Source organism: Triturus cristatus, chromosome 4_2 (genome assembly GCF_964204655.1).
Source record: "Triturus cristatus chromosome 4_2, aTriCri1.1, whole genome shotgun sequence".
Taxonomy (NCBI): Eukaryota; Metazoa; Chordata; class Amphibia; order Caudata; family Salamandridae; genus Triturus; species Triturus cristatus.
This window is the reverse complement of record NC_140586.1, coordinates 413,634,004-413,659,523: the sequence shown is the minus strand read 5'-3', so window position 1 is coordinate 413,659,523 and position 25,520 is coordinate 413,634,004. Positions and strand designations below refer to the sequence as shown.

At 41.7% G+C, this 25,520-nt stretch overlaps 16 non-coding genes across 16 annotated transcripts; 8 read left to right on the top strand and 8 right to left on the bottom strand.

Moving 5' to 3' along the window:
* Positions 1-3: 3 nt before the first annotated feature.
* TRNAT-AGU (transfer RNA threonine (anticodon AGU)) lies at positions 4-77 on the bottom strand. The gene has a single exon. It is a non-coding gene; the product is annotated as a tRNA-Thr (tRNA).
* Positions 78-1,500: 1,423 nt separating this feature from the next.
* Positions 1,501-1,582, top strand: TRNAS-UGA (transfer RNA serine (anticodon UGA)). Its single transcript has one exon. It is a non-coding gene; the product is annotated as a tRNA-Ser (tRNA).
* A 551-nt stretch (positions 1,583-2,133) lies between these two features.
* On the bottom strand, positions 2,134-2,207 carry TRNAT-AGU (transfer RNA threonine (anticodon AGU)). The gene has a single exon. It is a non-coding gene; the product is annotated as a tRNA-Thr (tRNA).
* A 2,056-nt stretch (positions 2,208-4,263) lies between these two features.
* On the bottom strand, positions 4,264-4,337 carry TRNAT-AGU (transfer RNA threonine (anticodon AGU)). The gene has a single exon. It is a non-coding gene; the product is annotated as a tRNA-Thr (tRNA).
* A 2,056-nt stretch (positions 4,338-6,393) lies between these two features.
* TRNAT-AGU (transfer RNA threonine (anticodon AGU)) lies at positions 6,394-6,467 on the bottom strand. The gene has a single exon. It is a non-coding gene; the product is annotated as a tRNA-Thr (tRNA).
* Positions 6,468-7,890: 1,423 nt separating this feature from the next.
* TRNAS-UGA (transfer RNA serine (anticodon UGA)) lies at positions 7,891-7,972 on the top strand. Its single transcript has one exon. It is a non-coding gene; the product is annotated as a tRNA-Ser (tRNA).
* A 2,049-nt stretch (positions 7,973-10,021) lies between these two features.
* TRNAS-UGA (transfer RNA serine (anticodon UGA)) lies at positions 10,022-10,103 on the top strand. Its single transcript has one exon. It is a non-coding gene; the product is annotated as a tRNA-Ser (tRNA).
* A 2,682-nt stretch (positions 10,104-12,785) lies between these two features.
* Positions 12,786-12,859, bottom strand: TRNAT-AGU (transfer RNA threonine (anticodon AGU)). Its single transcript has one exon. It is a non-coding gene; the product is annotated as a tRNA-Thr (tRNA).
* A 1,423-nt stretch (positions 12,860-14,282) lies between these two features.
* On the top strand, positions 14,283-14,364 carry TRNAS-UGA (transfer RNA serine (anticodon UGA)). The gene has a single exon. It is a non-coding gene; the product is annotated as a tRNA-Ser (tRNA).
* Positions 14,365-14,916: 552 nt separating this feature from the next.
* On the bottom strand, positions 14,917-14,990 carry TRNAT-AGU (transfer RNA threonine (anticodon AGU)). The gene has a single exon. It is a non-coding gene; the product is annotated as a tRNA-Thr (tRNA).
* Positions 14,991-16,413: 1,423 nt separating this feature from the next.
* On the top strand, positions 16,414-16,495 carry TRNAS-UGA (transfer RNA serine (anticodon UGA)). Its single transcript has one exon. It is a non-coding gene; the product is annotated as a tRNA-Ser (tRNA).
* Positions 16,496-18,544: 2,049 nt separating this feature from the next.
* On the top strand, positions 18,545-18,626 carry TRNAS-UGA (transfer RNA serine (anticodon UGA)). Its single transcript has one exon. It is a non-coding gene; the product is annotated as a tRNA-Ser (tRNA).
* A 2,046-nt stretch (positions 18,627-20,672) lies between these two features.
* On the top strand, positions 20,673-20,754 carry TRNAS-UGA (transfer RNA serine (anticodon UGA)). The gene has a single exon. It is a non-coding gene; the product is annotated as a tRNA-Ser (tRNA).
* A 551-nt stretch (positions 20,755-21,305) lies between these two features.
* On the bottom strand, positions 21,306-21,379 carry TRNAT-AGU (transfer RNA threonine (anticodon AGU)). The gene has a single exon. It is a non-coding gene; the product is annotated as a tRNA-Thr (tRNA).
* Positions 21,380-23,435: 2,056 nt separating this feature from the next.
* Positions 23,436-23,509, bottom strand: TRNAT-AGU (transfer RNA threonine (anticodon AGU)). The gene has a single exon. It is a non-coding gene; the product is annotated as a tRNA-Thr (tRNA).
* Positions 23,510-24,932: 1,423 nt separating this feature from the next.
* TRNAS-UGA (transfer RNA serine (anticodon UGA)) lies at positions 24,933-25,014 on the top strand. Its single transcript has one exon. It is a non-coding gene; the product is annotated as a tRNA-Ser (tRNA).
* Positions 25,015-25,520: the final 506 nt, after the last annotated feature.

Genomic DNA, 25,520 nt, shown 5'->3' with positions numbered 1-25,520 from the left:
AAAAGGTACTGCTGAGATTCGAACTCAGGATCTCCTGTTTACTAGACAGGCGCTTTAACCAACTAAGCCACAGCACCTACTCTGTTTCACGACTCACCACTGTACCTTCTGTCCTGGTGTCACTGTGAGGCCCTGCATATTTTTCTGTCTTGAAAGATTTGATATTTTTCAGCTGCTACCGAAAAGAAAATGGAGAATTAAAATCTGATATTAAGATGGAAATATTACAAAGAGGGTCATGAAAAACTAATATCATTATACGTACGTATCTGTATTTATTTTCTAAAGTTTTACACTGATGGGCCAGGGGCTCAATGCATTCGTTAAACTAAACCAGATTACAATTATTTAAAGGTCACCAATATACACAAGATCATTCCTGATGCCTACATTACCCATGTGCTCTTTCCTTCACCTCTCGTGACCTCTGGACATCCCACCAAGAAGCAGAGGAACCGCAACTCACGGAGAGAAAGTGTCACATCAGTGACGCGTCCATGTTCAAACAGCACTTCACAAAGTGCACTTTGAGAGACCCAAGAAAACTTGGCAGAGGCGGGTATCACAGCAAGGAGGGCTGATAGCCCGCAGTGCCCTTTACATGGCTATAGCAATACTAACCCTGGTCCTGGTCCAAACATCAGCCACCAGAGCTCAGTAAATTACCAGAATAAACAACAACCCTATATGGTGTTTTTATAGCCTTGTTTTTTAATGGATTTCTTTTCTACTTTATGGAAAAGGTGTTGCCCGTACGGAGATCGAACTCACAGCCTTAGTGTTACTAGCACCATGCTCTAACCAACTGACCTAACCGGCCAAAGCATAATGTGATACTAAAGGAGTTCTATTGAAACTGAAGAGGCAGTGACTGTACACAGAGACATTGAATAGACAGACAGACAGGCCATTGCTGACCCATCATAGTTTCAGGCCAAGACATTGAAGCGCTCCAATAATCCTGCACCAATTCGCACACACCGGGGAGCATCACCAAAGAACACAGATAGTATTTAATGAGCTGCACTGAACGTGCTTCAATAACAAGAGCTGCACGACCATCACTCCCCAGAAAAGATGGATTGAAGGCAAGAATCATCCGCAGACCCTCCCATCTGCCACACTCATCCAGAAAGGTACTGGTCTCGGCTTGGTAGCACTCGCATGCTCAATGCTATGCAGGTTCATCTCACACCCGAGCTTAATCCATACCACACACTGTCACTCACTGGGCTCTCAATCCTTAACCCTTCACTTCCTGTACCTTTTTCTCTGTACTCATTACCCAATCTCTCATACCTGCCCCTCCCTTCACTTTCATAGAACTGGACATTTGCTGCGCATTCTTCTGTGATTCTCCAGAGAACACAGTTTATAACCTTATAAAGAAGATTATGTGCTCAATATTGTCTGCGCCTTCCCTTCATTAACTAACATCTTTTACCCATACTATAGACCACATTACAGCTTATTTATGAGTGAGTGCCCATTTTGAAAGGTGTAGTCGTGGCCGAGTGGTTAAGGCGATGGACTTGAAATCCATTGGGGTCTCCCCGCGCTGGTTCGAATCCTGCCGACTACGCGTTCCTTTTTATTATGTCATTACATTTTGACGTGGAAACTAATTATGTGGTTCGTAAACATCTGCATATCCGCATAATTGTGTCTTTGCTACTCTTGTGCTAAGTGTGCTGCACCTGTTGTTTGAAGCTTGCATTACTGCTTCCCATGTTGTACTTTGATGGCAGTGCAGCTTAAAAACATCTTTTCACTTCACAAAACCAAACTGATACTGAAATGCGCATACTCTCATATAAGTGAATTGATGTATCTTCTGCATTTGTTCATATCACTAACTCCTGGCAGACATTAAAGCATGGCTGCATATTTATTGGTTAAAAAAATATGGAAATATACCAGTTTCAGCTTTATTTTTCTCACAAAACCCATAATAAATATGGATGAATACAGATAAAGTTGACAACAAATTAAATATGGATAAATACAGACGGAAATGTCAAAAAAATAAACACCATCAAACCGAGAGCCCTAAATATAATAGGACCAACTGGGTTTACAAAGAATGAGTCTATTATCTAACAGTACCTCTGCTATGAGGTTGTGTAAAACAAAAGGTACTGCTGAGATTCGAACTCAGGATCTCCTGTTTACTAGACAGGCGCTTTAACCAACTAAGCCACAGCACCTACTCTGTTTCACGACTCACCACTGTACCTTCTGTCCTGGTGTCACTGTGAGGCCCTGCATATTTTTCTGTCTTGAAAGATTTGATATTTTTCAGCTGCTACCGAAAAGAAAATGGAGAAGAAAAATCTGATATTAAGATGGAAATATTACAAAGAGGGTCATGAAAAACTAATATCATTATACGTACGTATCTGTATTTATTTTCTAAAGTTTTACACTGATGGGCCAGGGGCTCAATGCATTCGTTAAACTAAACCAGATTACAATTATTTAAAGGTCACCAATATACACAAGATCATTCCTGATGCCTACATTACCCATGTGCTCTTTCCTTCACCTCTCGTGACCTCTGGACATCCCACCAAGAAGCAGAGGAACCGCAACTCACGGAGAGAAAGTGTCACCTCAGTGACGCGTCCATGTTCAAACAGCGCTTCACAAAGTGCACTTTGAGAGACCCAAGAAAACTTGGCAGAGGCGGGTTTCACAGCAAGGAGGGCTGATAGCCCGCAGTGCCCTTTACATGGCTATAGCAATACTCACCCTGGTCCTGGTCCAAACATCAGCCACCAGAGCTCAGTAAATTACCAGAATAAACAACAACCCTATATGGTGTTTTTATAGCCTTGTTTTTTAATGGATTTCTTTTCTACTTTATGGAAAAGGTGTTGCCCGTACGGAGATCGAACTCACAGCCTTGGTGTTACTAGCACCATGCTCTAACCAACTGACCTAACCGGCCAAAGCATAATGTGATACTAAAGGAGTTCTATTGAAACTGAAGAGGCAGTGACTGTACACAGAGACATTGAATAGACAGACAGACAGGCCATTGCTGACCCATCATAGTTTCAGGCCAAGACATTGAAGCGCTCCAATAATCCTGCACCAATTCGCACACACCGGGGAGCATCACCAAAGAACACAGATAGTATTTAATGAGCTGCACTGAACGTGCTTCAATAACAAGAGCTGCACGACCATCACTCCCCAGAAAAGATGGATTGAAGGCAAGAATCATCCGCAGACCCTCCCATCTGCCACACTCATCCAGAAAGGCACTGGTCTCGGCTTGGTAGCACTCGCATGCTCAATGCTATGCAGGTTCATCTCACACCTGAGCTTAATCCATACCACACACTGTCACTCACTGGGCTCTCAATCCTTAACCCTTCACTTCCTGTACCTTTTTCTCTGTACTCCTTACCCAATCTCTCATACCTGCCCCTCCCTTCACTTTCATAGAACTGGACCCTTGCTGCGCCTTCTTCTGTGATACTCCAGAGAACACAGTTTATAACCTTATAAAGAAGATTATGTGCTCTATATTGTCTGCGCCTTCCCTTCGTTAACTAACATCTTTTACCCATACTATAGACCACATTACAGCTTATTTATGAGTGAGTGCACATCTTGAAAGGTGTAGTCATGGCCGAGTGGTTAAGGCGATGGACTTGCAATCCATTGGTGTCTCACCGCGCAGTTTCGAATCCTGCCGACTACGCTTTCCTTTTTATTATGTCATTACATTTTGACGTGGAAACTAATTATGTGGTTCGTAACCATCTGCATATCCGCATAATTGTGTCTTTGCTACTCTTGTGCTAAGTGTGCTGCACCTGTTGTTTGAAGCTTGCATTACTGCTTCCCATGTTGTACTTTGATGGCAGTGCAGCTTAAAAACATCTTTTCACTTCACAAAACCAAACTGATACTGAAATGCGCATACTCTCATATAAGTGAATTGATGTATCTTCTGCATTTGTTCATATCACTAACACCTGGCAGACATTAAAGCATGGCTGCATATTTATTGGTTAAAAAAATATGGAAATATACCAGTTTCAGCTTTATTTTTCTCACAAAACCCATAATAAATATGGATGAATACAGATAAAGTTGACAACAAATTAAATATGGATAAATACAGACGGAAATGTCAAAAAAATAAACACCATCAAACCGGGAGCCCTAAATATAATAGGACCAACTGGGTTTACAAAGAATGAGTCTATTATCTAACAGTACCTCTTCTATGAGGTTGTGTAAAACAAAAGGTACTGCTGAGATTCGAACTCAGGATCTCCTGTTTACTAGACAGGCGCTTTAACCAACAAAGCCACAGCACCTACTCTGTTTCACGACTCACCACTGTACCTTCTGTCCTGGTGTCACTGTGAGGCCCTGCATATTTTTCTGTCTTGAAAGATTTGATATTTTTCAGCTGCTACCGAAAAGAAAATGGAGAATTAAAATCTGATATTAAGATGGAAATATTACAAAGAGGGTCATGAAAAACTAATATCATTATACGTACGTATCTGTATTTATTTTCTAAAGTTTTACACTGATGGGCCAGGGGCTCAATGCATTCGTTAAACTAAACCAGATTACAATTATTTAAAGGTCACCAATATACACAAGATCATTCCTCATGCCTACATTACCCATGTGCTCTTTCCTTCACCTCTCGTGACCTCTGGACATCCCACCAAGAAGCAGAGGAACCGCAACTCACGGAGAGAAAGTGTCACATCAGTGACGCGTCCATGTTCAAACAGCACTTCACAAAGTGCACTTTGAGAGACCCAAGAAAACTTGGCAGAGGCGGGTATCACATCAAGGAGGGCAGATAGCCCGCAGTGCCCTTTACATGGCTATAGCAATACTCACCCTGGTCCTGGTCCAAACATCAGCCACCAGAGCTCAGTAAATTACCAGAATAAACAACAACCCTATATGGTGTTTTTATAGCCTTGTTTTTTAATGGATTTCTTTTCTACTTTATGGAAAAGGTGGTGCCCGTACGGAGATCGAACTCACAGCCTTGATGTTACTAGCACCATGCTCTAACCAACTGACCTAACCGGCCAAAGCATAATGTGATACTAAAGGAGTTCTATTGAAACTGAAGAGGCAGTGACTGTACACAGAGACATTGAATAGACAGACAGACAGGCCATTGCTGACCCATCATAGTTTCAGGCCAAGACATTGAAGCACTCCAATAATCCTGCACCAATTCGCACACACCGGGGAGCATCACCAAAGAACACAGATAGTATTTAATGAGCTGCACTGAACGTGCTTCAATAACAAGAGCTGCACGACCATCACTCCCCAGAAAAGATGGATTGAAGGCAAGAATCATCCGCAGACCCTCCCATCTGCCACACTCATCCAGAAAGGTACTGGTCTCGGCTTGGTAGCACTCGCATGCTCAATGCTATGCAGGTTCATCTCACACCCGAGCTTAATCCATACCACACACTGTCACTCACTGGGCTCTCAATCCTTAACCCTTCACTTCCTGTACCTTTTTCTCTGTACTCCTTACCCAATCTCTCATACCTGCCCCTCCCTTCACTTTCATAGAACTGGACCCTTGCTGCGCCTTCTTCTGTGATTCTCCAGAGAACACAGTTTATAACCTTATAAAGAAGATTATGTGCTCAATATTGTCTGCGCCTTCCCTTCATTAACTAACATCTTTTACCCATACTATAGACCACATTACAGCTTATTTATGAGTGAGTGCACATCTTGAAAGGTGTAGTCATGGCCGAGTGGTTAAGGCGATGGACTTGCAATCCATTGGTGTCTCACCGCGCAGTTTCGAATCCTGCCGACTACGCTTTCCTTTTTATTATGTCATTACATTTTGACGTGGAAACTAATTATGTGGTTTGTAACCATCTGCATATCCGCATAATTGTGTCTTTGCTACTCTTGTGCTAAGTGTGCTGCACCTGTTGTTTGAAGCTTGCATTACTGCTTCCCATGTTGTACTTTGATGGCAGTGCAGCTTAAAAACATCTTTTCACTTCACAAAACCAAACTGATACTGAAATGCGCATACTCTCATATAAGTGAATTGATGTATCTTCTGCATTTGTTCATATCACTAACACCTGGCAGACATTAAAGCATGGCTGCATATTTATTGGTTAAAAAAATATGGAAATATACCAGTTTCAGCTTTATTTTTCTCACAAAACCCATAATAAATATGGATGAATACAGATAAAGTTGACAACAAATTAAATATGGATAAATACAGACGGAAATGTCAAAAAAATAAACACCATAAAACCGGGAGCCCTAAATATAATAGGACCAACTGGGTTTACAAAGAATGAGTCTATTATCTAACAGTACCTCTTCTATGAGGTTGTGTAAAACAAAAGGTACTGCTGAGATTCGAACTCAGGATTTCCTGTTTACTAGACAGGCGCTTTAACCAACTAAGCCACAGCACCTACTCTGTTTCACGACTCACCACTGTACCTTCTGTCCTGGTGTCACTGTGAGGCCCTGCATATTTTTCTGTCTTGAAAGATTTGATATTTTTCAGCTGCTACCGAAAAGAAAATGGAGAATTAAAATCTGATATTAAGATGGAAATATTACAAAGAGGGTCATGAAAAACTAATATCATTATACGTACGTATCTGTATTTATTTTCTAAAGTTTTACACTGATGGGCCAGGGGCTCAATGCATTCGTTAAACTAAACCAGATTACAATTATTTAAAGGTCACCAATATACACAAGATCATTCCTGATGCCTACATTACCCATGTGCTCTTTCCTTCACCTCTCGTGACCTCTGGACATCCCACCAAGAAGCAGAGGAACCGCAACTCACGGAGAGAAAGTGTCACATCAGTGACGCGTCCATGTTCAAACAGCACTTCACAAAGTGCACTTTGAGAGACCCAAGAAAACTTGGCAGAGGCGGGTATCACAGCAAGGAGGGCTGATAGCCCGCAGTGCCCTTTACATGGCTATAGCAATACTCACCCTGGTCCTGGTCCAAAGATCAGCCACCAGAGCTCAGTAAATTACCAGAATAAACAACAACCCTATATGGTGTTTTTATAGCCTTGTTTTTTAATGGATTTCTTTTCTACTTTATGGAAAAGGTGTTGCCCGTACGGAGATCGAACTCACAGCCTTGGTGTTACTAGCACCATGCTCTAACCAACTGACCTAACCGGCCAAAGCATAATGTGATACTAAAGGAGTTCTATTGAAACTGAAGAGGCAGTGACTGTACACAGAGACATTGAATAGACAGACAGACAGGCCACTGCTGACCCATCATAGTTTCAGGCCAAGACATTGAAGCGCTCCAATAATCCTGCACCAATTCGCACACACCGGGGAGCATCACCAAAGAACACAGATAGTATTTAATGAGCTGCACTGAACGTGCTTCAATAACAAGAGCTGCACGACCATCACTCCCCAGAAAAGATGGATTGAAGGCAAGAATCATCCGCAGACCCTCCCATCTGCCACACTCATCCAGAAAGGTACTGGTCTCGGCTTGGTAGCACTCGCATGCTCAATGCTATGCAGGTTCATCTCACACCCGAGCTTAATCCATACCACACACTGTCACTCACTGGGCTCTCAATCCTTAACCCTTCACTTCCTGTACCTTTTTCTCTGTACTCATTACCCAATCTCTCATACCTGCCCCTCCCTTCACTTTCATAGAACTGGACATTTGCTGTGCATTCTTCTGTGATTCTCCAGAGAACACAGTTTATAACCTTATAAAGAAGATTATGTGCTCAATATTGTCTGCGCCTTCCCTTCATTAACTAACATCTTTTACCCATACTATAGACCACATTACAGCTTATTTATGAGTGAGTGCCCATTTTGAAAGGTGTAGTCGTGGCCGAGTGGTTAAGGCGATGGTCTTGAAATCCATTGGGGTCTCCCCGTGCAGGTTCGAATCCTGCCGACTACGCGTTCCTTTTTATTATGTCATTACATTTTGACGTGGAAACTAATTATGTGGTTCGTAAACATCTGCATATCCGCATAATTGTGTCTTTGCTACTCTTGTGCTAAGTGTGCTGCACCTGTTGTTTGAAGCTTGCATTACTGCTTCCCATGTTGTACTTTGATGGCAGTGCAGCTTAAAAACATCTTTTCACTTCATAAAAACTAAACCGATACTGAAATGCGCATACTCTCATATAAGTGAATTGATTTATCTTCTGCATTTGTTCATATCACTAACACCTGGCAGACATTAAAGCATGGCTGCATATTTATTGGTTAAATAAATATGGAAATATACCAGTTTCAGCTTTATTTTTCTCACAAAACCCATAATAAATATGGATGAATACAGATAAAGTTGACAACAAATTAAATATGGATAAATACAGACGGAAATGTCAAAAAAATAAACACCATAAAACCGGGAGCCCTAAATATAATAGGACCAACTGGGTTTACAAAGAATGAGTCTATTATCTAACAGTTCCTCTGCTATGAGGTTGTGTAAAACAAAAGGGACTGCTGAGATTCGAACTCAGGATCTCCTGTTTACTAGACAGGCGCTTTAACCAACTAAGCCACAGCACCTACTCTGTTTCACGACTCACCACTGTACCTTCTGTCCTGGTGTCACTGTGAGGCCCTGCATATTTTTCTGTCTTGAAAGATTTGATATTTTTCAGCTGCTACCGAAAAGAAAATGGAGAAGAAAAATCTGATATTAAGATGGAAATATTACAAAGAGGGTCATGAAAAACTAATATCATTATACGTACGTATCTGTATTTATTTTCTAAAGTTTTACACTGATGGGCCAGGGGCTCAATGCATTCGTTAAACTAAACCAGATTACAATTATTTAAAGGTCACCAATATACACAAGATCATTCCTGATGCCTACATTACCCATGTGCTCTTTCCTTCACCTCTCGTGACCTCTGGACATCCCACCAAGAAGCAGAGGAACCGCAACTCACGGAGAGAAAGTGGCACCTCAGTGACGCGTCCATGTTCAAACAGTGCTTCACAAAGTGCACTTTGAGAGACCCAAGAAAACTTGGCAGAGGCGGGTTTCACAGCAAGGAGGGCTGATAGCCCGCAGTGCCCTTTACATGGCTATAGCAATACTCACCCTGGTCCTGGTCCAAACATCAGCCACCAGAGCTCCGTAAATTACCAGAATAAACAACAACCCTATATGGTGTTTTTATAGCCTTGTTTTTTAATGTATTTCTTTTCTACTTTATGGAAAAGGTGTTGCCCGTACGGAGATCGAACTCACAGCCTTGGTGTTACTAGCACCATGCTCTAACCAACTGACCTAACCGGCCAAAGCATAATGTGATACTAAAGGAGTTCTATTGAAACTGAAGAGGCAGTGACTGTACACAGAGACATTGAATAGACAGACAGACAGGCCATTGCTGACCCATCATAGTTTCAGGCCAAGACATTGAAGCGCTCCAATAATCCTGCACCAATTCGCACACACCGGGGAGCATCACCAAAGAACACAGATAGTATTTAATGAGCTGCACTGAACGTGCTTCAATAACAAGAGCTGCACGACCATCACTCCCCAGAAAAGATGGATTGAAGGCAAGAATCATCCGCAGACCCTCCCATCTGCCACACTCATCCAGAAAGGTACTGGTCTCGGCTTGGTAGCACTAGCATGCTCAATGCTATGCAGGTTCATCTCACACCCAAGCTTAATCCATACCACACACTGTCACTCACTGGGCTCTCAATCCTTAACCCTTCACTTCCTGTACCTTTTTCTCTGTACTCCTTACCCAATCTCTCATACCTGCCCCTCCCTTCACTTTCATAGAACTGGAACCTTGCTGCGCCTTCTTCTGTGATTCTCCAGAGAACACAGTTTATAACCTTATAAAGAAGATTATGTGCTCAATATTGTCTGCGCCTTCCCTTCATTAACTAAAATATTTTACCCATACTATAGACCACATTACAGCTTATTTATGAGTGAGTGCACATCTTGAAAGGTGTAGTCGTGGCCGAGTGGTTAAGGCGATGGACTTGAAATCCATTGGGGTCTCCCTGCGCAGGTTCGAATCCTGTCGACTACGCTTTCCTTTTTATTATGTCATTACATTTTGACGTGGAAACTAATTATGTGGTTCGTAAACATCTGCATATCCGCATAATTGTGTCTTTGCTACTCTTGTGCTAAGTGTGCTGCACCTGTTGTTTGAAGCTTGCATTACTGTTTCCCATGTTGTACTTTGATGGCAGTGCAGCTTAAAAACATCTTTTCACTTCATAAAAACTAAACTGATACTGAAATGCGCATACTCTCATATAAGTGAATTGATTTATCTTCTGCATTTGTTCATATCACTAACACCTGGCAGACATTAAAGCATGGCTGCATATTTATTGGTTAAAAAAATATGGAAATATACCAGTTTCAGCTTTATTTTTCTCACAAAACCCATAATAAATATGGATGAATACAGATAAAGTTGACAACAAATTAAATATGGATAAATACAGACGGAAATGTCAAAAAAATAAACACCATAAAACCGTGAGCCCTCAATATAATAGGACCAACTGGGTTTACAAAGAATGAGTCTATTATCTAACAGTACCTCTTCTATGAGGTTGTGTAAAACAAAAGGTACTGCTGAGATTCGAACTCAGGATCTCCTGTTTACTAGACAGGCGCATTAACCAACTAAGCCACAGCACCTACTCTGTTTCACGACTCACCACTGTACCTTCTGTCCTGGTGTCACTGTGAGGCCCTGCATATTTTTCTGTCTTGAAAGATTTGATATTTTTCAGCTGCTACCGAAAAGAAAATGGAGAAGAAAAATCTGATATTAAGATGGAAATATTACAAAGAGGGTCATGAAAAACTAATATCATTATACGTACGTATCTGTATTTATTTTCTAAAGTTTTACACTGATGGGCCAGGGGCTCAATGCATTCGTTAAACTAAACCATATTACAATTATTTAAAGGTCACCAATATACACAAGATCATTCCTGATGCCTACATTACCCATGTGCTCTTTCCTTCACCTCTCGTGACCTCTGGACATCCCACCAAGAAGCAGAGGAACCGCAATTCACGGAGAGAAAGTGTCACCTCAGTGACGCGTCCATGTTCAAACAGCGCTTCACAAAGTGCACTTTGAGAGATCCAAGAAAACTTGGCAGAGGCGGGTTTCACAGCAAGGAGGGCTGATAGCCCGCAGTGCCCTTTACATGGCTATAGCAATACTCACCCTGGTCCTGGTCCAAACATCAGCCACCAGAGCTCAGTAAATTACCAGAATAAACAACAACCCTATATGGAGTTTTTATAGCCTTGTTTTTTAATGGATTTCTTTTCTACTTTATGGAAAAGGTGTTGCCCGTACGGAGATCGAACTCACAGCCTTGGTGTTACTAGCACCATGCTCTAACCAACTGACCTAACCGGCCAAAGCATAATGTGATACTAAAGGAGTTCTATTGAAACTGAAGAGGCAGTGACTGTACACAGAGACATTGAATAGACAGACAGACAGGCCATTGCTGACCCATCATAGTTTCAGGCCAAGACATTGAAGCGCTCCAATAATCCTGCACCAATTCGCACACACCGGGGAGCATCACCAAAGAACACAGATAGTATTTAATGAGCTGCACTGAACGTGCTTCAATAACAAGAGCTGCACGACCATCACTCCCCAGAAAAGATGGATTGAAGGCAAGAATCATCCGCAGACCCTCCCATCTGCCACACTCATCCAGAAAGGTACTGGTCTCGGCTTGGTAGCACTCGCATGCTCAATGCTATGCAGGTTCATCTCACACCCGAGCTTAATCCATACCACACACTGTCACTCACTGGGCTCTCAATCCTTAACCCTTCACTTCCTGTACCTTTTTCTCTGTACTCCTTACCCAATCTCTCATACCTGCCCCTCCCTTCACTTTCATAGAACTGGACCCTTGCTGCGCCTTCTTCTGTGATACTCCAGAGAACACAGTTTATAACCTTATAAAGAAGATTATGTGCTCAATATTGTCTGCGCCTTCCCTTCATTAACTAACATCTTTTACCCATACTATAGACCACATTACAGCTTATTTATGAGTGAGTGCACATCTTGAAAGGTGTAGTCATGGCCGAGTGGTTAAGGCGATGGACTTGCAATCCATTGGTGTCTCACCGCGCAGTTTCGAATCCTGCCGACTACGCTTTCCTTTTTATTATGTCATTACATTTTGACGTGGAAACTAATTATGTGGTTCGTAACCATCTGCATATCCGCATAATTGTGTCTTTGCTACTCTTGTGCTAAGTGTGCTGCACCTGTTGTTTGAAGCTTGCTTTACTGCTTCCCATGTTGTACTTTGATGGCAGTGCAGCTTAAAAACATCTTTTCACTTCACAAAACCAAACTGATACTGAAATGCGCATACTCTCATATAAGTGAATTGATGTATCTTCTGCATTTGTTCATATCACTAACACCTGGCAGACATTAAAGCATGGCTGCATATTTATTGGTTAAAAAAATATGGAAATATACCAGTTTCAGCTTTATTTTTCTCACAAAACCCATAATAAATATGGATGAATACAGATAAAGTTGACAACAAATTAAATATGGATAAATACAGACGGAAATGTCAAAAAAATAAACACCATCAAACCGGGAGCCCTAAATATAATAGGACCAACTGGGTTTACAAAGAATGAGTCTATTATCTAACAGTACCTCTGCTATGAGGTTGTGTAAAACAAAAGGTACTGCTGAGATTCGAACTCAGGATCTCCTGTTTACTAGACAGGCGCTTTAACCAACTAAGCCACAGCACCTACTCTGTTTCACGACTCACCACTGTACCTTCTGTCCTGGTGTCACTGTGAGGCCCTGCATATTTTTCTGTCTTGAAAGATTTGATATTTTTCAGCTGCTACCGAAAAGAAAATGGAGAATTAAAATCTGATATTAAGATGGAAATATTACAAAGAGGGTCATGAAAAACTAATATCATTATACGTACGTATCTGTATTTATTTTCTAAAGTTTTACACTGATGGGCCAGGGGCTCAATGCATTCGTTAAACTAAACCAGATTACAATTATTTAAAGGTCACCAATATACACAAGATCATTCCTGATGCCTACATTACCCATGTGCTCTTTCCTTCACCTCTCGTGACCTCTGGACATCCCACCAAGAAGCAGAGGAACCGCAACTCACGGAGAGAAAGTGTCACATCAGTGACGCGTCCATGTTCAAACAGCACTTCACAAAGTGCACTTTGAGAGACCCAAGAAAACTTGGCAGAGGCGGGTATCACAGCAAGGAGGGCTGATAGCCCGCAGTGCCCTTTACATGGCTATAGCAATACTCACCCTGGTCCTGGTCCAAACATCAGCCACCAGAGCTCAGTAAATTACCAGAATAAACAACAACCCTATATGGTGTTTTTATAGCCTTGTTTTTTAATGGATTTCTTTTCTACTTTATGGGAAAGGTGTTGCCCGTACGGAGATCGAACTCACAGCCTTGGTGTTACTAGCACCATGCTCTAACCAACTGACCTAACCGGCCAAAGCATAATGTAATACTAAAGGAGTTCTATTGAAACTGAAGAGGCAGTGACTGTACACAGAGACATTGAATAGACAGACAGACAGGCCATTGCTGACCCATCATAGTTTCAGGCCAAGACATTGAAGCGCTCCAATAATCCTGCACCAATTCGCACACACCGGGGAGCATCACCAAAGAACACAGATAGTATTTAATGAGCTGCACTGAACGTGCTTCAATAACAAGAGCTGCACGACCATCACTCCCCAGAAAAGATGGATTGAAGGCAAGAATCATCCGCAGACCCTCCCATCTGCCACACTCATCCAGAAAGGTACTGGTCTCGGCTTGGTAGCACTCGCATGCTCAATGCTATGCAGGTTCATCTCACACCCGAGCTTAATCCATACCACACACTGTCACTCACTGGGCTCTCAATCCTTAACCCTTCACTTCCTGTACCTTTTTCTCTGTACTCATTACCCAATCTCTCATACCTGCCCCTCCCTTCACTTTCATAGAACTGGACATTTGCTGTGCATTCTTCTGTGATTCTCCAGAGAACACAGTTTATAACCTTATAAAGAAGATTATGTGCTCAATATTGTCTGCGCCTTCCCTTCATTAACTAACATCTTTTACCCATACTATAGACCACATTACAGCTTATTTATGAGTGAGTGCACATCTTGAAAGGTGTAGTCGTGGCCGAGTGTTTAAGGCGATGGACTTGAAATCCATTGGGGTCTCCCCGCGCAGGTTCGAATCCTGCCAACTACGCTTTCCTTTTTATTATGTCATTACATTTTGACGTGGAAACTAATTATGTGGTTCGTAAACATCTGCATATCCGCATAATTGTGTCTTTGCTACTCTTGTGCTAAGTGTGCTGCACCTGTTGTTTGAAGCTTGCATTACTGCTTCCCATGTTGTACTTTGATGGCAGTGCAGCTTAAAAACATCTTTTCACTTCATAAAAACTAAACCGATACTGAAATGCGCATACTCTCATATAAGTGAATTGATTTATCTTCTGCATTTGTTCATATCACTAACACCTGGCAGACATTAAAGCATGGCTGCATATTTATTGGTTAAATAAATATGGAAATATACCAGTTTCAGCTTTATTTTTCTCACAAAACCCATAATAAATATGGATGAATACAGATAAAGTTGACAACAAATTAAATATGGATAAATACAGACGGAAATGTCAAAAAAATAAACACCATAAAACCGGGAGCCCTAAATATAATAGGACCAACTGGGTTTACAAAGAATGAGTCTATTATCTAACAGTACCTCTGCTATGAGGTTGTGTAAAACAAAAGGTACTGCTGAGATTCGAACTCAGGATCTCCTGTTTACTAGACAGGCGCTTTAACCAACTAAGCCACAGCACCTACTCTGTTTCACGACTCACCACTGTACCTTCTGTCCTGGTGTCACTGTGAGGCCCTGCATATATTTCTGTCTTGAAAGATTTGATATTTTTCAGCTGCTACCGAAAAGAAAATGGAGAAGAAAAATCTGATATTAAGATGGAAATATTACAAAGAGGGTCATGAAAAACTAATATCATTATACGTACGTATCTGTATTTATTTTCTAAAGTTTTACACTGATGGGCCAGGGGCTCAATGCATTCGTTAAACTAAACCAGATTACAATTATTTAAAGGTCACCAATATACACAAGATCATTCCTGATGCCTACATTACCCATGTGCTCTTTCCTTCACCTCTCGTGACCTCTGGACATCCCACCAAGAAGCAGAGGAACCGCAACTCACGGAGAGAAAGTGGCACCTCAGTGACGCGTCCATGTTCAAACAGCGCTTCACAAAGTGCACTTTGAGAGACCCAAGAAAACTTGGCAGAGGCGGGTTTCACAGCAAGGAGGGCTGATAGCCCGCAGTGCCCTTTACATGGCTATAGCAATACTCACCCTGGTCCTGGTCCAAACATCAGCCACCAGAGCTCCGTAAATTACCAGAATAAACAACAACCCTATATGGTGTTTTTATAGCCTTGTTTTTTAATGTATTTCTTTTCTACTTTATGGAAAAGGTGTTGCCCGTACGGAGATCGAACTCACAGCCTTGGTGTTACTAGCACCATGCTCTAACCAACTGACCTAACCGGCCAAAGCATAATGTGATACTAAAGGAGTTCTATTGAAACTGAAGAGGCAGTGACTGTACACAGAGACATTGAATAGACAGACAGACAGGCCATTGCTGACCCATCATAGTTTCAGGCCAAGACATTGAAGCGCTCCAATAATCCTGCACCAATTCGCACACACCGGGGAGCATCACCAAAGAACACAGATAGTATTTAATGAGCTGCACTGAACGTGCTTCAATAACAAGAGCTGCACGACCATCACTCCCCAGAAAAGATGGATTGAAGGCAAGAATCATCCGCAGACCCTCCCATCTGCCACACTCATCCAGAAAGGTACTGGTCTCGGCTTGGTAGCACTCGCATGCTCAATGCTATGCAGGTTCATCTCACACCCGAGCTTAATCCATACCACACACTGTCACTCACTGGGCTCTCAATCCTTAACCCTTCACTTCCTGTACCTTTTTCTCTGTACTCCTTACCCAATCTCTCATACCTGCCCCTCCCTTCACTTTCATAGAACTGGAACCTTGCTGCGCCTTCTTCTGTGATTCTCCAGAGAACACAGTTTATAACCTTATAAAGAAGATTATGTGCTCAATATTGTCTGCGCCTTCCCTTCATTAACTAAAATCTTTTACCCATACTATAGACCACATTACAGCTTATTTATGAGTGAGTGCACATCTTCAAAGGTGTAGTCGTGGCCGAGTGGTTAAGGCGATGGACTTGAAATCCATTGGGGTCTCCCTGCGCAGGTTCGAATCCTGCCGACTACGCTTTCCTTTTTATTATGTTATTACATTTTGATGTGGAAACTAATTATGTGGTTCGTAAACATCTGCATATCCGCATAATTGTGTCTTTGCTACTCTTGTGCTAAGTGTGCTGCACCTGTTGTTTGAAGCTTGCATTACTGTTTCCCATGTTGTACTTTGATGGCAGTGCAGCTTAAAAACATCTTTTCACTTCATAAAAACTAAACTGATACTGAAATGCGCATACTCTCATATAAGTGAATTGATTTATCTTCTGCATTTGTTCATATCACTAACACCTGGCAGACATTAAAGCATGGCTGCATATTTATTGGTTAAAAAAATATGGAAATATACCAGTTTCAGCTTTATTTTTCTCACAAAACCCATAATAAATATGGATGAATACAGATAAAGTTGACAACAAATTAAATATGGATAAATACAGACGGAAATGTCAAAAAAATAAACACCATAAAACCGTGAGCCCTAAATATAATAGGACCAACTGGGTTTACAAAGAATGAGTCTATTATCTAACAGTACCTCTTCTATGAGGTTGTGTAAAACAAAAGGTACTGCTGAGATTCGAACTCAGGATCTCCTGTTTACTAGACAGGCGCATTAACCAACTAAGCCACAGCACCTACTCTGTTTCACGACTCACCACTGTACCTTCTGTCCTGGTGTCACTGTGAGGCCCTGCATATTTTTCTGTCTTGAAAGATTTGATATTTTTCAGCTGCTACCGAAAAGAAAATGGAGAAGAAAAATCTGATATTAAGATGGAAATATTACAAAGAGGGTCATGAAAAACTAATATCATTATACGTACGTATCTGTATTTATTTTCTAAAGTTTTACACTGATGGGCCAGGGGCTCAATGCATTCGTTAAACTAAACCATATTACAATTATTTAAAGGTCACCAATATACACAAGATCATTCCTGATGCCTACATTACCCATGTGCTCTTTCCTTCACCTCTCGTGACCTCTGGACATCCCAACAAGAAGCAGAGGAACCGCAACTCACGGAGAGAAAGTGTCACCTCAGTGACGCGTCCATGTTCAAACAGCGCTTCAAAAAGTGCACTTTGAGAGACCCAAGAAAACTTGGCAGAGGCGGGTTTCACAGCAAGGAGGGCTGATAGCCCGCAGTGCCCTTTACATGGCTATAGCAATACTCACCCTGGTCCTGGTCCAAACATCAGCCACCAGAGCTCAGTAAATTACCAGAATAAACAACAACCCTATATGGTGTTTTTATAGCCTTGTTTTTTAATGGATTTCTTTTCTACTTTATGGAAAAGGTGTTGCCCGTACGGAGATCGAACTCACAGCCTTGGTGTTACTAGCACCATGCTCTAACCAACAGACCTAACCGGCCAAAGCATAATGTGATACTAAAGGAGTTCTATTGAAACTGAAGAGGCAGTGACTGTACACAGAGACATTGAATAGACAGACAGACAGGCCATTGCTGACCCATCATAGCTTCAGGCCAAGACATTGAAGCGCTCCAATAATCCTGCACCAATTCGCACACACCGGGGAGCATCACCAAAGTACACAGATAGTATTTAATGAGCTGCACTGAACGTGCTTCAATAACAAGAGCTGCACGACCATCACTCCCCAGAAAAGATGGATTGAAGGCAAGAATCATCCGCAGACCCTCCCATCTGCCACACTCATCCAGAAAGGTACTGGTCTCGGCTTGGTAGCACTCGCATGCTCAATGCTATGCAGGTTCATCTCACACCCGAGCTTAATCCATACCACACACTGTCACTCACTGGGCTCTCAATCCTTAACCCTTCACTTCCTGTACCTTTTTCTCTGTACTCTTTACCCAATCTCTCATACCTGCCCCTCCCTTCACTTTCATAGAACTGGACCCTTGCTGCGCCTTCTTCTGTGATTCTCCAGAGAACACAGTTTATAACCTTATAAAGAAGATTATGTGCTCAATATTGTCTGCGCCTTCCCTTCATTAACTAACATCTTTTACCCATACAATAGACCACATTACAGCTTATTTATGAGTGAGTGCACATCTTGAAAGGTGTAGTCGTGGCCGAGTGGTTAAGGCGATGGACTTGAAATCCATTGGGGTCTCCCCGCGCTGGTTCGAATCCTGCTGACTACGCTTTCCTTTTTATGTCATTACATTTTGACGTGGAAACTAATTATGTGGTTCGTAAACATCTGCATATCCGCATAATTGTGTCTTTGCTACTCTTGTGCTAAGTGTGCTGCACCTGTTGTTTGAAGCTTGCATTACTGTTTCCCATGTTGTACTTTGATGGCAGTGCAGCTTAAAAACATCTTTTCACTTCATAAAAACTAAACTGATACTGAAATGCGCATACTCTCATATAAGTGAATTGATTTATCTTCTGCATTTGTTCATATCACTAACATCTGGCAGACATTAAAGCATGGCTGCATATTTATTGGTTAAATAAATATGGAAATATACCAGTTTCAGCTTTATTTTTCTCACAAAACCCATAATAAATATGGATGAATACAGATAAAGTTGACAACAAATTAAATATGGATAAATACAGACGGAAATGTCAAAAAAATAAACACCATAAAACCGGGAGCCCTAAATATAATAGGACCAACTGGGTTTACAAAGAATGAGTCTATTATCTAACAGTACCTCTTCTATGAGGTTGTGTAAAACAAAAGGTACTGCTGAGATTCGAACTCAGGATCTCCTGTTTACTAGACAGGCGCATTAACCAACTAAGACACAGCACCTACTCTGTTTCACGACTTACCACTGTACCTTCTGTCCTGGTGTCACTGTGAGGCCCTGCATATTTTTCTGTCTTGAATGATTTGATATTTTTCAGCTGCTACCGAAAAGAAATTGGAGAAGAAAAATCTGATATTAAGATGGAAATATTACAAAGAGGGTCATGAAAAACTAATATCATTATACGTACGTATCTGTATTTATTTTCTAAAGCTTTACACTGATGGGCCAGGGGCTCAATGCATTCGTTAAACTAAACCAGATTACAATTATTTAAAGGTCACCAATATACACAAGATCATTCCTGATGCCTACATTACCCATGTGCTCTTTCCTTCACCTCTCGTGACCTCTGGACATCCCACCAAGAAGCAGAGGAACCGCAACTCACGGAGAGAAAGTGTCACCTCAGTGACGCGTCCATGTTCAAACAGCGCTTCACAAAGTGCACTTTGAGAGACCCAAGAAAACTTGGCAGAGGCGGGTTTCACAGCAAGGAGGGCTGATAGCCCGCAGTGCCCTTTACATGGCTATAGCAATACTCACCCTGGTCCTGGTCCAAACATCAGCCACCAGAGCTCAGTAAATTACCAGAATAAACAACAACCCTATATGGTGTTTTTATAGCCTTGTTTTTTAATGGATTTCTTTTCTACTTTATGGAAAAGGTGTTGCCCGTACGGAGATCGAACTCACAGCCTTGGTGTTAGTAGCACCATGCTCTAACCAACTGACCTAACCGGCCAAAGCATAATGTGATACTAAAGGAGTTCTATTGAAACTGAAGAGGCAGTGACTGTACACAGAGACATTGAATAGACAGACAGACAGGCCATTGCTGACCCATCATAGTTTCAGGCCAAGACATTGAAGCGCTCCAATAATCCTGCACCAATTCGCACACACCGGGGAGCATCACCAAAGAACACAGATAGTATTTAATGAGCTGCACTGAACGTGCTTCAATAACAAGAGCTGCACGACCATCACTCCCCAGAAAAGATGGATTGAAGGCAAGAATCATCCGCAGACCCTCCCATCTGCCACACTCATCCAGAAAGGTACTGGTCTCGGCTTGGTAGCACTCGCATGCTCAATGCTATGCAGGTTCATCTCACACCCGAGCTTAATCCATACCACACACTGTCACTCACTGGGCTCTCAATCCTTAACCCTTCACTTCCTGTACCTTTTTCTCTGTACTCCTTACCCAATCTCTCATACCTGCCCCTCCCTTCACTTTCATAGAACTGGACCCTTGCTGCGCCTTCTTCTGTGATTCTCCAGAGAACACAGTTTATAACCTTATAAAGAAGATTATGTGCTCAATATTGTCTGCACCTTCCCTTCATTAACTAACATCTTTTACCCATACTATAGACCACATTACAGCTTATTTATGAGTGAGTGCACATCTTGAAAGGTATAGTCGTGGCCGAGTGGTTAAGGCGATGGACTTGAAATCCATTGGGGTCTCCCTGCGCAGGTTCGAATCCTGCCGACTACGCTTTCCTTTTTATTATGTCATTACATTTTGACGTGGAAACTAATTATGTGGTTCGTAAACATATGCATATCCGCATAATTGTGTCTTTGCTACTCTTGTGCCAAGTGTGCTGCACCTGTTGTTTGAAGCTTGCATTACTGCTTCCCATGTTGTACTTTGATGGCAGTGCAGCTTAAAAACATCTTTTCACTTCACAAAACCAAACTGATACTGAAATGCGCATACTCTCATATAAGTGAATTGATTTATCTTCTGCATTTGTTCATATCACTAACACCTGGCAGACATTAAAGCATGGCTGCATATTTATTGGTTAAATAAATATGGAAATATACCAGTTTCAGCTTTATTTTTCTCACAAAGCCCATAATAAATATGGATGAATACAGATAAAGTTGACAACAAATTAAATATGGATAAATACAGACGGAAATGTCAAAAAAATAAACACCATAAAACCGGGAGCCCTAAATATAATAGGACCAACTGGGTTTACAAAGAATGAGTCTATTATCTAACAGTACCTCTTCTATGAGGTTGCGTAAAACAAAAGGTACTGCTGAGATTCGAACTCAGGATCGCCTGTTTACTAGACAGGCGCTTTAACCAACTAAGCCACAGCACCTACTCTGTTTCACGACTCACCACTGTACCTTCTGTCCTGGTGTCACTGTGAGGCCCAGCATATTTTTCTGTCTTGAAAGATTTGATATTTTTCAGCTGCTACCGATAAGAAAATGGAGAAGAAAAATCAGATATTAAGATGGAAATATTACAAAGAGGGTCATGAAAAACTAATATCATTATACGTACGTATCTGTATTTATTTTCTAAAGTTTTACACTGATGGGCCAGGGGCTCAATGCATTCGTTAAACTAAACCAGATACCAATTATTTAAAGGTCATCAATATACACAAGATCATTCCTGATGCCTACATTACCCATGTGCTCTTTCCTTCACCTCTCGTGGCCTCTGGACATCCCACCAAGCAGCAGAGGAACCGCAACTCACGGAGAGAAAGTGTCACCTAAGTGACGCGTCCATGTTCAAACAGCGCTTCACAAAGTGCACTTTGAGAGACCCAAGAAAACTTGGCAGAGGCGGGTATCACAGCAAGGAGGGCTGATAGCCCGCAGTGCCCTTTACATGGCTATAGCAATACTCACCCTGGTCCTGGTCCAAACATCAGCCACCAGAGCTCAGTAAATTACCAGAATAAACAACAACCCTATATGGTGTTTTTATAGCCTTGTTTTTTAATGGATTTCTTTTCTACTTTATGAAAAAGGTGTTGCCCGTACAGAGATCGAACTCACAGCCTTGGTGTTACTAGCACCATGCTCTAACCAACTGACCTAACCGGCCAAAGCATAATGTGATACTAAAGGAGTTCTATTGAAACTGAAGAGGCAGTGACTGTACACAGAGACATTGAATAGACAGACAGACAGGCCATTGCTGACCCATCATAGTTTCAGGCCAAGACATTGAAGCGCTCCAATAATCCTGCACCAATTCGCACACACCGGGGAGCATCACCAAAGAACACAGATAGTATTTAATGAGCTGCACTGAACGTGCTTCAATAACAAGAGCTGCACGACCATCACTCCCCAGAAAAGATGGATTGAAGGCAAGAATCATCCGCAGACCCTCCCATCTGCCACACTCATCCAGAAAGGTACTGGTCTCGGCTTGGTAGCACTCGCATGCTCAATGCTATGCAGGTTCATCTCACACCCGAGCTTAATCCATACCACACACTGTCACTCACTGGGCTCTCAATCCTTAACCCTTCACTTCCTGTTCCTTTTTCTCTGTACTCCTTACCCAATCTCTCATACCTGCCCCTCCCTTCACTTTCATAGAACTGGACCCTTGCTGCGCCTTCTTCTGTGATTCTCCAGAAAACACAGTTTATAACCTTATAAAGAAGATTATGTGCTCAATATTGTCTGCGCCTTCCCTTCATTAACTAACATCTTTTACCCTTACTATAGACCACATTACAGCTTATTTATGAGTGAGTGCACATCTTGAAAGGTGTAGTCATGGCCGAGTGGTTAAGGCGATGGACTTGCAATCCATTGGTATCTCACCGCGCAGTTTCGAATCCTGCCGACTACGCTTTCCTTTTTATTATGTCATTACATTTTGACGTGGAAACTAATTATGTGGTTCGTAACCATCTGCATATCCGCATAATTGTGTCTTTGCTACTCTTGTGCTAAGTGTGCTGCACCTGTTGTTTGAAGCTTGCATTACTGCTTCCCATGTTGTACTTTGATGGCAGTGCAGCTTAAAAACATCTTTTCACTTCACAAAACCAAACTGATACTGAAATGCGCATACTCTCATATAAGTGAATTGATGTATCTTCTGCATTTGTTCATATCACTAACACCTGGCAGACATTAAAGCATGGCTGCATATTTATTGGTTAAAAAAATATGGAAATATACCAGTTTCAGCTTTATTTTTCTCACAAAACCCATAATAAATATGGATGAATACAGATAAAGTTGACAACAAATTAAATATGGATAAATACAGACGGAAATGTCAAAAAAATAAACACCATAAAACCGGGAGCCCTAAATATAATAGGACCAACTGGGTTTACAAAGAATGAGTCTATTATCTAACAGTACCTCTTCTATGAGGTTGTGTAAAACAAAAGGTACTGCTGAGATTCGAACTCAGGATCTCCTGTTTACTAGACAGGCACTTTAACCAACTAAGCCACAGCACCTACTCTATTTCACCACTCATCACTGTACCTTCTGTCCTGGTGTCACTGTGAGGCCCTGCATATTTTTCTGTCTTGAAAGATTTGATATTTTTCAGCTGCTACCGAAAAGAAAATGGAGAATTAAAATCTGATATTAAGATGGAAATATTACAAAGAGGGTCATGAAAAACTAATATCATTATACGTACGTATCTGTATTTATTTTCTAAAGTTTTACACTGATGGGCCAGGGGCTCAATGCATTCGTTAAACTAAACCAGATTACAATTATTTAAAGGTCACCAATATACACAAGATCATTCCTGATGCCTACATTACCCATGTGCTCTTTCCTTCACCTCTCGTGACCTCTGGACATCCCACCAAGAAGCAGAGGAACCGCAACTCACGGAGAGAAAGTGTCACATCAGTGACGCGTCCATGTTCAAACAGCACTTCACAAAGTGCACTTTGAGAGACCCAAGAAATCTTGGCAGAGGCGGGTATCACAGCAAGGAGGGCTGATAGCCCGCAGTGCCCTTTACATGGCTATAGCAATACTCACCCTGGTCCTGGTCCAAACATCAGCCACCAGAGCTCAGTAAATTACCAGAATAAACAACAACCCTATATGGTGTTTTTATAGCCTTGTTTTTTAATGGATTTCTTTTCTACTTTATGGAAAATGTGTTGCCCGTACGGAGATCGAACTCACAGCCTTGGTGTTACTAGCACCATGCTCTAACCAACTGACCTAACCGGCCAAAGCATAATGTGATACTAAAGGAGTTCTATTGAAACTGAAGAGGCAGTGACTGTACACAGAGACATTGAATAGACAGACAGACAGGCCATTGCTGACCCATCATAGTTTCAGGCCAAGACATTGAAGCGCTCCAATAATCCTGCACCAATTCGCACACACCGGGGAGCATCACCAAAGAACACAGATAGTATTTAATGAGCTGCACTGAACGTGCTTCAATAACAAGAGCTGCACGACCATCACTCCCCAGAAAAGATGGATTGAAGGCAAGAATCATCCGCAGACCCTCCCATCTGCCACACTCATCCAGAAAGGTACTGGTCTCGGCTTGGTAGCACTCGCATGCTCAATGCTATGCAGGTTCATCTCACACCCGAGCTTAATCCATACCACACACTGTCACTCACTGGGCTCTCAATCCTTAATCCTTCACTTCCTGTACCTTTTTCTCTGTACTCATTACCCAATCTCTCATACCTGCCCCTCCCTTCACTTTCATAGAACTGGACATTTGCTGCGCATTCTTCTGTGATTCTCCAGAGAACACAGTTTATAACCTTATAAAGAAGATTATGTGCTCAATATTGTCTGCGCCTTCCCTTCATTAACTAACATCTTTTACCCATACTATAGACCACATTACAGCTTATTTATGAGTGAGTGCCCATTTTGAAAGGTGTAGTCGTGGCCGAGTGGTTAAGGCGATGGACTTGAAATCCATTGGGGTCTCCCCGCGCAGGTTCGAATCCTGCCGACTACGCGTTCCTTTTTATTATGTCATTACATTTTGACGTGGAAACTAATTATGTGGTTCGTAAACATCTGCATATCCGCATAATTGTGTCTTTGCTACTCTTGTGCTAAGTGTGCTGCACCTGTTGTTTGAAGCTTGCATTACTGCTTCCCATGTTGTACTTTGATGGCAGTGCAGCTTAAAAACATCTTTTCACTTCATAAAAACTAAACTGATACTGAAATGCGCATACTCTCATATAAGTGAATTGATTTATCTTCTGCATTTGTTCATATCACTAACACCTGGCAGACATTAAAGCATGGCTGCATATTTATTGGTTAAATAAATATGGAAATATACCAGTTTCAGCTTTATTTTTCTCACAAAACCCATAATAAATATGTATGAATACAGATAAAGTTGACAACAAATTAAATATGGATAAATACAGACGGAAATGTCAAAAAAATAAACACCATAAAACCGGGAGCCCTAAATATAATAGGACCAACTGGGTTTACAAAGAATGA